This window comes from Hoplias malabaricus, chromosome 6 (assembly GCF_029633855.1).
Source record: "Hoplias malabaricus isolate fHopMal1 chromosome 6, fHopMal1.hap1, whole genome shotgun sequence".
Lineage (NCBI taxonomy): Eukaryota > Metazoa > Chordata > Actinopteri > Characiformes > Erythrinidae > Hoplias > Hoplias malabaricus.
The window spans coordinates 21,176,170-21,185,127 of NC_089805.1; the positions used below are offsets into that span (position 1 = coordinate 21,176,170).

The 8,958-nt window shown below is 47.1% G+C and overlaps 7 non-coding genes across 7 annotated transcripts; all 7 read left to right on the forward strand.

Moving 5' to 3' along the window:
* Positions 1-846: 846 nt before the first annotated feature.
* On the forward strand, positions 847-918 carry trnac-gca (transfer RNA cysteine (anticodon GCA)). The gene has a single exon. It is a non-coding gene; the product is annotated as a tRNA-Cys (tRNA).
* Positions 919-1,886: 968 nt separating this feature from the next.
* trnac-gca (transfer RNA cysteine (anticodon GCA)) lies at positions 1,887-1,958 on the forward strand. Its single transcript has one exon. It is a non-coding gene; the product is annotated as a tRNA-Cys (tRNA).
* Positions 1,959-2,926: 968 nt separating this feature from the next.
* trnac-gca (transfer RNA cysteine (anticodon GCA)) lies at positions 2,927-2,998 on the forward strand. Its single transcript has one exon. It is a non-coding gene; the product is annotated as a tRNA-Cys (tRNA).
* A 967-nt stretch (positions 2,999-3,965) lies between these two features.
* On the forward strand, positions 3,966-4,037 carry trnac-gca (transfer RNA cysteine (anticodon GCA)). The gene has a single exon. It is a non-coding gene; the product is annotated as a tRNA-Cys (tRNA).
* A 968-nt stretch (positions 4,038-5,005) lies between these two features.
* On the forward strand, positions 5,006-5,077 carry trnac-gca (transfer RNA cysteine (anticodon GCA)). The gene has a single exon. It is a non-coding gene; the product is annotated as a tRNA-Cys (tRNA).
* Positions 5,078-6,045: 968 nt separating this feature from the next.
* Positions 6,046-6,117, forward strand: trnac-gca (transfer RNA cysteine (anticodon GCA)). Its single transcript has one exon. It is a non-coding gene; the product is annotated as a tRNA-Cys (tRNA).
* A 968-nt stretch (positions 6,118-7,085) lies between these two features.
* Positions 7,086-7,157, forward strand: trnac-gca (transfer RNA cysteine (anticodon GCA)). The gene has a single exon. It is a non-coding gene; the product is annotated as a tRNA-Cys (tRNA).
* The last annotated feature ends 1,801 nt before the right edge of the window (positions 7,158-8,958 follow it).

An 8,958-nucleotide genomic window follows, 5' to 3' on the forward strand; every position in this document is an offset into this window, starting at 1 on the left:
GTTTTGTTTTCTTCATTATTAGCAGAGGATGGTTTCGATCCATCGACCTCTGGGTTATGGGCCCAGCACACTTCCGCTGCGCCACTCTGCTAGCCATGCACCCTAGATGGGACTCGAACCCACAATCCCTGGCTTAGGAGGCCAGTGCCTTATCCACTAGGTCACTGGAACTTGGAAAAAGCTCCTTGTATTGATTCTCCTTGCCTATCTTGCCTTTGCATTCTGCGGTCAAATACAAAGGACTGCATCTGACAATCCTCACGTGTCCCAAAGTATTCTGCTCACAACGCACCCAGATTTTAGCACAGGATGTAATCATTCCTTCCATCTGGTGGTCATGGGCCCAGCACCCTTACGCTGAACAGCTCTGCTACTTTCCTGCCCAGGCAGGGTTATGGACACCAAAATATCTTCTCACTGGTTCGTTAAGCTTGTAGTGCACTTGGGAAACGCTGCCAGGAAAGGCTTGGCATCATGGCTGTTTAGGGGAGGCTGTCTTCAGCTTTGACACTCTGCTTCCATGACAAAAGCAATCTAGAGGTAGTCCTATTTCTTATATCCATGTTTCCGCTGTTGAACTTTTCATACTTGATTATGATTGAAACACAGCGCTTCCAAGACATCAATGCTTATGGCGTAAAGCACTTCTGATGCGAATGTGTGTTCCATTCCTACAGACCGAAATGAAAAAGCTTTTGGCGGTGGTTGAAAAGATCCCCATTTCATGTCTGGGTGCCTCTCTGTGAAAACAGTTCAGATGCTCTTGACATCGGAAGTGGTGTTATCTTATCGATTGTCTCTTTGGCTTGTTGGTTTTCTAGAATTTCTTCCCAAGCTATGGCAGCAGGGGGTATAGCTCAGTGGTAGAGCATTTGACTGCAGATCAAGAGGTCCCCAGTTCAAATCTGGGTGCCCCCTCATTTAAAGATTGCATTGTTTAGGCCTGTCTTTTCACTGATGTGAGAGAGAAGGTCCTAGCAAGAGAGCTTGGCCTCCTTGTGCTGCCTAGTATCCGAAAATGAACCGCACAAGGTTGTTGGGTTTTGTTTTCTTCATTATTAGCAGAGGATGGTTTCGATCCATCGACCTCTGGGTTATGGGCCCAGCACGCTTCCGCTGCGCCACTCTGCTAGCCATGCACCCTAGATGGGACTCGAACCCACAATCCCAGGCTTAGGAGGCCAGTGCCTTATCCACTAGGTCACTGGAACTTGGAAAAAGCTCCTTATATTGATTCTCCTTGCCTATCTTGCCTTTGCATTCTGCGGTCAAATACAAAGGACTGCATCTGACAATCCTCACGTGTCCCAAAGTATTCTGCTCACAACGCACCCAGATTTTAGCACAGGATGTAATCATTCCTTCCATCTGGTGGTCATGGGCCCAGCACCCTTACGCTGAACAGCTCTGCTACTTTCCTGCCCAGGCAGGGTTATGGACACCAAAATATCTTCTCACTGGTTCGTTAAGCTTGTAGTGCACTTGGGAAACGCTGCCAGGAAAGGCTTGGCATCATGGCTGTTTAGGGGAGGCTGTCTTCAGCTTTGACACTCTGCTTCCATGACAAAAGCAATCTAGAGGTAGTCCTATTTCTTATATCCATGTTTTCGCTGTTGAACTTTTCATACTTGATTATGATTGAAACACAGCGCTTCCAAGACATCAATGCTTATGGCGTAAAGCACTTCTGATGCGAATGTGTGTTCCATTCCTACAGACCGAAATGAAAAAGCTTTTGGCGGTGGTTGAAAAGATCCCCATTTCATGTCTGGGTGCCTCTCTGTGAAAACAGTTCAGATGCTCTTGACATCGGAAGTGGTGTTATCTTATCGATTGTCTCTTTGGCTTGTTGGTTTTCTAGAATTTCTTCCCAAGCTATGGCAGCAGGGGGTATAGCTCAGTGGTAGAGCATTTGACTGCAGATCAAGAGGTCCCCAGTTCAAATCTGGGTGCCCCCTCATTTAAAGATTGCATTGTTTAGGCCTGTCTTTTCACTGATGTGAGAGAGAAGGTCCTAGCAAGAGAGCTTGGCCTCCTTGTGCTGCCTAGTATCCGAAAATGAACCGCACAAGGTTGTTGGGTTTTGTTTTCTTCATTATTAGCAGAGGATGGTTTCGATCCATCGACCTCTGGGTTATGGGCTCAGCACGCTTCCGCTGCGCCACTCTGCTAGCCATGCACCCTAGATGGGACTCGAACCCACAATCCCAGGCTTAGGAGGCCAGTGCCTTATCCACTAGGTCACTGGAACTTGGAAAAAGCTCCTTATATTGATTCTCCTTGCCTATCTTGCCTTTGCATTCTGCGGTCAAATACAAAGGACTGCATCTGACAATCCTCACGTGTCCCAAAGTATTCTGCTCACAACGCACCCAGATTTTAGCACAGGATGTAATCATTCCTTCCATCTGGTGGTCATGGGCCCAGCACCCTTACGCTGAACAGCTCTGCTACTTTCCTGCCCAGGCAGGGTTATGGACACCAAAATATCTTCTCACTGGTTCGTTAAGCTTGTAGTGCACTTGGGAAACGCTGCCAGGAAAGGCTTGGCATCATGGCTGTTTAGGGGAGGCTGTCTTCAGCTTTGACACTCTGCTTCCATGACAAAAGCAATCTAGAGGTAGTCCTATTTCTTATATCCATGTTTCCGCTGTTGAACTTTTCATACTTGATTATGATTGAAACACAGCGCTTCCAAGACATCAATGCTTATGGCGTAAAGCACTTCTGATGCGAATGTGTGTTCCATTCCTACAGACCGAAATGAAAAAGCTTTTGGCGGTGGTTGAAAAGATCCCCATTTCATGTCTGGGTGCCTCTCTGTGAAAACAGTTCAGATGCTCTTGACATCGGAAGTGGTGTTATCTTATCGATTGTCTCTTTGGCTTGTTGGTTTTCTAGAATTTCTTCCCAAGCTATGGCAGCAGGGGGTATAGCTCAGTGGTAGAGCATTTGACTGCAGATCAAGAGGTCCCCAGTTCAAATCTGGGTGCCCCCTCATTTAAAGATTGCATTGTTTAGGCCTGTCTTTCACTGATGTGAGAGAGAAGGTCCTAGCAAGAGAGCTTGGCCTCCTTGTGCTGCCTAGTATCTGAAAATGAACCGCACAAGGTTGTTGGGTTTTGTTTTCTTCATTATTAGCAGAGGATGGTTTTGATCCATCAACCTCTGGGTTATGGGCCCAGCACGCTTCCGCTGCGCCACTCTGCTAGCCATACACCCTAGATGGGACTCGAACCCACAATCCCTGGCTTAGGAGGCCAGTGCCTTATCCACTAGGTCACTGGAACTTGGAAAAAGCTCCTTATATTGATTCTCCTTGCCTATCTTGCCTTTGCATTCTGCGGTCAAATACAAAGGACTGCATCTGACAATCCTCACGTGTCCCAAAGTATTCTGCTCACAACGCACCCAGATTTTAGCACAGGATGTAATCATTCCTTCCATCTGGTGGTCATGGGCCCAGCACCCTTACGCTGAACAGCTCTGCTACTTTCCTGCCCAGGCAGGGTTATGGACACCAAAATATCTTCTCACTGGTTCGTTAAGCTTGTAGTGCACTTGGGAAACGCTGCCAGGAAAGGCTTGGCATCATGGCTGTTTAGGGAAGGCTGTCTTCAGCTTCGACACTCTGCTTCCATGACAAAAGCAATCTAGAGGTAATCCTATTTCTTATATCCATGTTTCCGCTGTTGAACTTTTCATACTTGATTATGATTGAAACACAGCGCTTCCAAGACATCAATGCTTATGGCGTAAAGCACTTCTGATGCGAATGTGTGTTCCATTCCTACAGACCGAAATGAAAAAGCTTTTGGCGGTGGTTGAAAAGATCCCCATTTCATGTCTGGGTGCCTCTCTGTGAAAACAGTTCAGATGCTCTTGACATCGGAAGTGGTGTTATCTTATGGATTGTCTCTTTGGCTTGTTGGTTTTCTAGAATTTCTTCCCAAGCTATGGCAGCAGGGGGTATAGCTCAGTGGTAGAGCATTTGACTGCAGATCAAGAGGTCCCCAGTTCAATTCTGGGTGCCCCCTCATATAAAGATTGCATTGGTTAGGCCTGTCTTTTCACTGATGTGAGAGAGAAGGTCCTAGCAAGAGAGCTTGGCCTCCTTGTGCTGCCTAGTGTCCGAAAATGAACCGCACAAGGTTGTTGGGTTTTGTTTTCTTCATTATTAGCAGAGGATGGTTTCGATCCATCGACCTCTGGGTTATGGGCCCAGCACGCTTCCGCTGCGCCACTCTGCTAGCCATGCACCCTAGATGGGACTCGAACCCACAATCCCAGGCTTAGGAGGCCAGTGCCTTATCCACTAGGTCACTGGAACTTGGAAAAAGCTCCTTATATTGATTCTCCTTGCCTATCTTGCCTTTGCATTCTGCGGTCAAATACAAAGGACTGCATCTGACAATCCTCACGTGTCCCAAAGTATTCTGCTCACAACGCACCCAGATTTTAGCACAGGATGTAATCATTCCTTCCATCTGGTGGTCATGGGCCCAGCACCCTTACGCTGAACAGCTCTGCTACTTTCCTGCCCAGGCAGGGTTATGGACACCAAAATATCTTCTCACTGGTTCGTTAAGCTTGTAGTGCACTTGGGAAACGCTGCCAGGAAAGGCTTGGCATCATGGCTGTTTAGGGGAGGCTGTCTTCAGCTTTGACACTCTGCTTCCATGACAAAAGCAATCTAGAGGTAGTCCTATTTCTTATATCCATGTTTCCGCTGTTGAACTTTTCATACTTGATTATGATTGAAACACAGCGCTTCCAAGACATCAATGCTTATGGCGTAAAGCACTTCTGATGCGAATGTGTGTTCCATTCCTACAGACCGAAATGAAAAAGCTTTTGGCGGTGGTTGAAAAGATCCCCATTTCATGTCTGGGTGCCTCTCTGTGAAAACAGTTCAGATGCTCTTGACATCGGAAGTGGTGTTATCTTATGGATTGTCTCTTTGGCTTGTTGGTTTTCTAGAATTTCTTCCCAAGCTATGGCAGCAGGGGGTATAGCTCAGTGGTAGAGCATTTGACTGCAGATCAAGAGGTCCCCAGTTCAAATCTGGGTGCCCCCTCATTTAAAGATTGCATTGTTTAGGCCTGTCTTTTCACTGATGTGAGAGAGAAGGTCCTAGCAAGAGAGCTTGGCCTCCTTGTGCTGCCTAGTATCCGAAAATGAACCGCACAAGGTTGTTGGGTTTTGTTTTCTTCATTATTAGCAGAGGATGGTTTCGATCCATCGACCTCTGGGTTATGGGCCCAGCACGCTTCCGCTGCGCCACTCTGCTAGCCATGCACCCTAGATGGGACTCGAACCCACAATCCCAGGCTTAGGAGGCCAGTGCCTTATCCACTAGGTCACTGGAACTTGGAAAAAGCTCCTTATATTGATTCTCCTTGCCTATCTTGCCTTTGCATTCTGCGGTCAAATACAAAGGACTGCATCTGACAATCCTCACGTGTCCCAAAGTATTCTGCTCACAACGCACCCAGATTTTAGCACAGGATGTAATCATTCCTTCCATCTGGTGGTCATGGGCCCAGCACCCTTACGCTGAACAGCTCTGCTACTTTCCTGCCCAGGCAGGGTTATGGACACCAAAATATCTTCTCACTGGTTCGTTAAGCTTGTAGTGCACTTGGGAAACGCTGCCAGGAAAGGCTTGGCATCATGGCTGTTTAGGGGAGGCTGTCTTCAGCTTTGACACTCTGCTTCCATGACAAAAGCAATCTAGAGGTAGTCCTATTTCTTATATCCATGTTTCCGCTGTTGAACTTTTCATACTTGATTATGATTGAAACACAGCGCTTCCAAGACATCAATGCTTATGGCGTAAAGCACTTCTGATGCGAATGTGTGTTCCATTCCTACAGACCGAAATGAAAAAGCTTTTGGCGGTGGTTGAAAAGATCCCCATTTCATGTCTGGGTGCCTCTCTGTGAAAACAGTTCAGATGCTCTTGACATCGGAAGTGGTGTTATCTTATGGATTGTCTCTTTGGCTTGTTGGTTTTCTAGAATTTCTTCCCAAGCTATGGCAGCAGGGGGTATAGCTCAGTGGTAGAGCATTTGACTGCAGATCAAGAGGTCCCCAGTTCAAATCTGGGTGCCCCCTCATATAAAGATTGCATTGTTTAGGCCTGTCTTTTCACTGATGTGAGAGAGAAGGTCCTAGCAAGAGAGCTTGGCCTCCTTGTGCTGCCTAGTATCTGAAAATGAACCGCACAAGGTTGTTGGGTTTTGTTTTCTTCATTATTAGCAGAGGATGGTTTCGATCCATCGACCTCTGGGTTACGGGCCCTGCACGCTTCCGCTGCGCCACTCTGCTAGCCATGCACCCTAGATGGGACTCGAACCCACAATCCCAGGCTTAGGAGGCCAGTGCCTTATCCACTAGGTCACTGGAACTTGGAAAAAGCTCCTTATATTGATTCTCCTTGCCTATCTTGCCTTTGCATTCTGCGGTCAAATACAAAGGACTGCATCTGACAATCCTCACGTGTCCCAAAGTATTCTGCTCACAACGCACCCAGATTTTAGCACAGGATGTAATCATTCCTTCCATCTGGTGGTCATGGGCCCAGCACCCTTACGCTGAACAGCTCTGCTACTTTCCTGCCCAGGCAGGGTTATGGACACCAAAATATCTTCTCACTGGTTCGTTAAGCTTGTAGTGCACTTGGGAAACGCTGCCAGGAAAGGCTTGGCATCATGGCTGTTTAGGGGAGGCTGTCTTCAGCTTTGACACTCTGCTTCCATGACAAAAGCAATCTAGAGGTAGTCCTATTTCTTATATCCATGTTTCCGCTGTTGAACTTTTCATACTTGATTATGATTGAAACACAGCGCTTCCAAGACATCAATGCTTATGGCGTAAAGCACTTCTGATGCGAATGTGTGTTCCATTCCTACAGACCGAAATGAAAAAGCTTTTGGCGGTGGTTGAAAAGATCCCCATTTCATGTCTGGGTGCCTCTCTGTGAAAACAGTTCAGATGCTCTTGACATCGGAAGTGGTGTTATCTTATCAATTGTCTCTTTGGCTTGTTGGTTTTCTAGAATTTCTTCCCAAGCTATGGCAGCAGGGGGTATAGCTCAGTGGTAGAGCATTTGACTGCAGATCAAGAGGTCCCCAGTTCAAATCTGGGTGCCCCCTCATATAAAGATTGCATTGTTTAGGCCTGTCTTTTCACTGATGTGAGAGAGAAGGTCCTAGCAAGAGAGCTTGGCCTCCTTGTGCTGCCTAGTATCTGAAAATGAACCGCACAAGGTTGTTGGGTTTTGTTTTCTTCATTAGTAGCAGAGGATGGTTTCGATCCATCGACCTCTGGGTTATGGGCCCTGCACGCTTCCGCTGCGCCACTCTGCTAGCCATGTACCCTAGATGGGACTCGAACCCACAATCCCTGGCTTAGGAGGCCAGTGCCTTATCCACTAGGTCACTGGAACTTGGAAAAAGCTCCTTATATTGATTCTCCTTGCCTATCTTGCCTTTGCATTCAGCGGTCAAATACAAAGGACTGCATCTGACAATCCTCACGTGTCCCAAAGTATTCTGCTCACAACGCACCCAGATTTTAGCACAGGATGTAATCATTCCTTCCATCTGGTGGTCATGGGCCCAGCACCCTTACGCTGAACAGCTCTGCTACTTACCTGCCCAGGCAGGGTTATGGACACCAAAATATCTTCTCACTGGTTCGTTAAGCTTGTAGTGCACTTGGGAAACGCTGCCAGGAAAGGCTTGACATCATGGCTGTTTAGGGGAGGCTGTCTTCAGCTTCGACACTCTGCTTCCATGACAAAAGCAATCTAGAGGTAGGCCTATTTCTTATATCCATGTTTCCGCTGTTGAACTTTTCATACTTGATTATGATTGAAACACAGCGCTTCCAAGACATCAATGCTTATGGCGTAAAGCACTTCTGATGCGAATGTGTGTTCCATTCCTACAGACCGAAATGAAAAAGCTTTTGGCGGTGGTTGAAAAGATCCCCATTTCATGTCTGGGTGCCTCTCTGTGAAAACAGTTCAGATGCTCTTGACATCGGAAGTGGTGTTATCTTATGGATTGTCTCTTTGGCTTGTTGGTTTTCTAGAATTTCTTCCCAAGCTATGGCAGCAGGGGGTATAGATCAGTGGTAGAGCATTTGACTGCAGATCAAGAGGTCCCCAGTTCAAATCTGGGTGCCCCCTCATATAAAGATTGCATTGTTTAGGCCTGTCTTTTCACTGATGTGAGAGAGAAGGTCCTAGCAAGAGAGCTTGGCCTCCTTGTGCTGCCTAGTGTCCGAAAATGAACCGCAAAAGGTTGTTGGGTTTTGTTTTCTTCATTATTAGCAGAGGATGGTTTCGATCCATCGACCTCTGGGTTATGGGCCCAGCACGCTTCCGCTGCGCCACTCTGCTAGCCATACACCCTAGATGGGACTCGAACCCACAATCCCTGGCTTAGGAGGCCAGTGCCTTATCCACTAGGTCACTGGAACTTGGAAAAAGCTCCTTATATTGATTCTCCTTGCCTATCTTGCCTTTGCATTCTGCGGTCAAACACAAAGGACTGCATCTGACAATCCTCACGTGTCCCAAAGTATTCTGCTCACAACGCACCCAGATTTTAGCACAGGATGTAATCATTCCTTCCATCTGGTGGTCATGGGCCCAGCACCCTTACGCTGAACAGCTCTGCTACTTTCCTGCCCAGGCAGGGTTATGGACACCAAAATATCTTCTCACTGGTTCGTTAAGCTTGTAGTGCACTTGGGAAACGCTGCCAGGAAAGGCTTGGCATCATGGCTGTTTAGGGGAGGCTGTCTTCAGCTTCGACACTCTGCTTCCATGACAAAAGCAATCTAGAGGTAATCCTATTTCTTATATCCATGTTTCCGCTGTTGAACTTTTCATACTTGATTATGATTGAAACACAGCGCTTCCAAGACATCAATGCTTATGGCGTA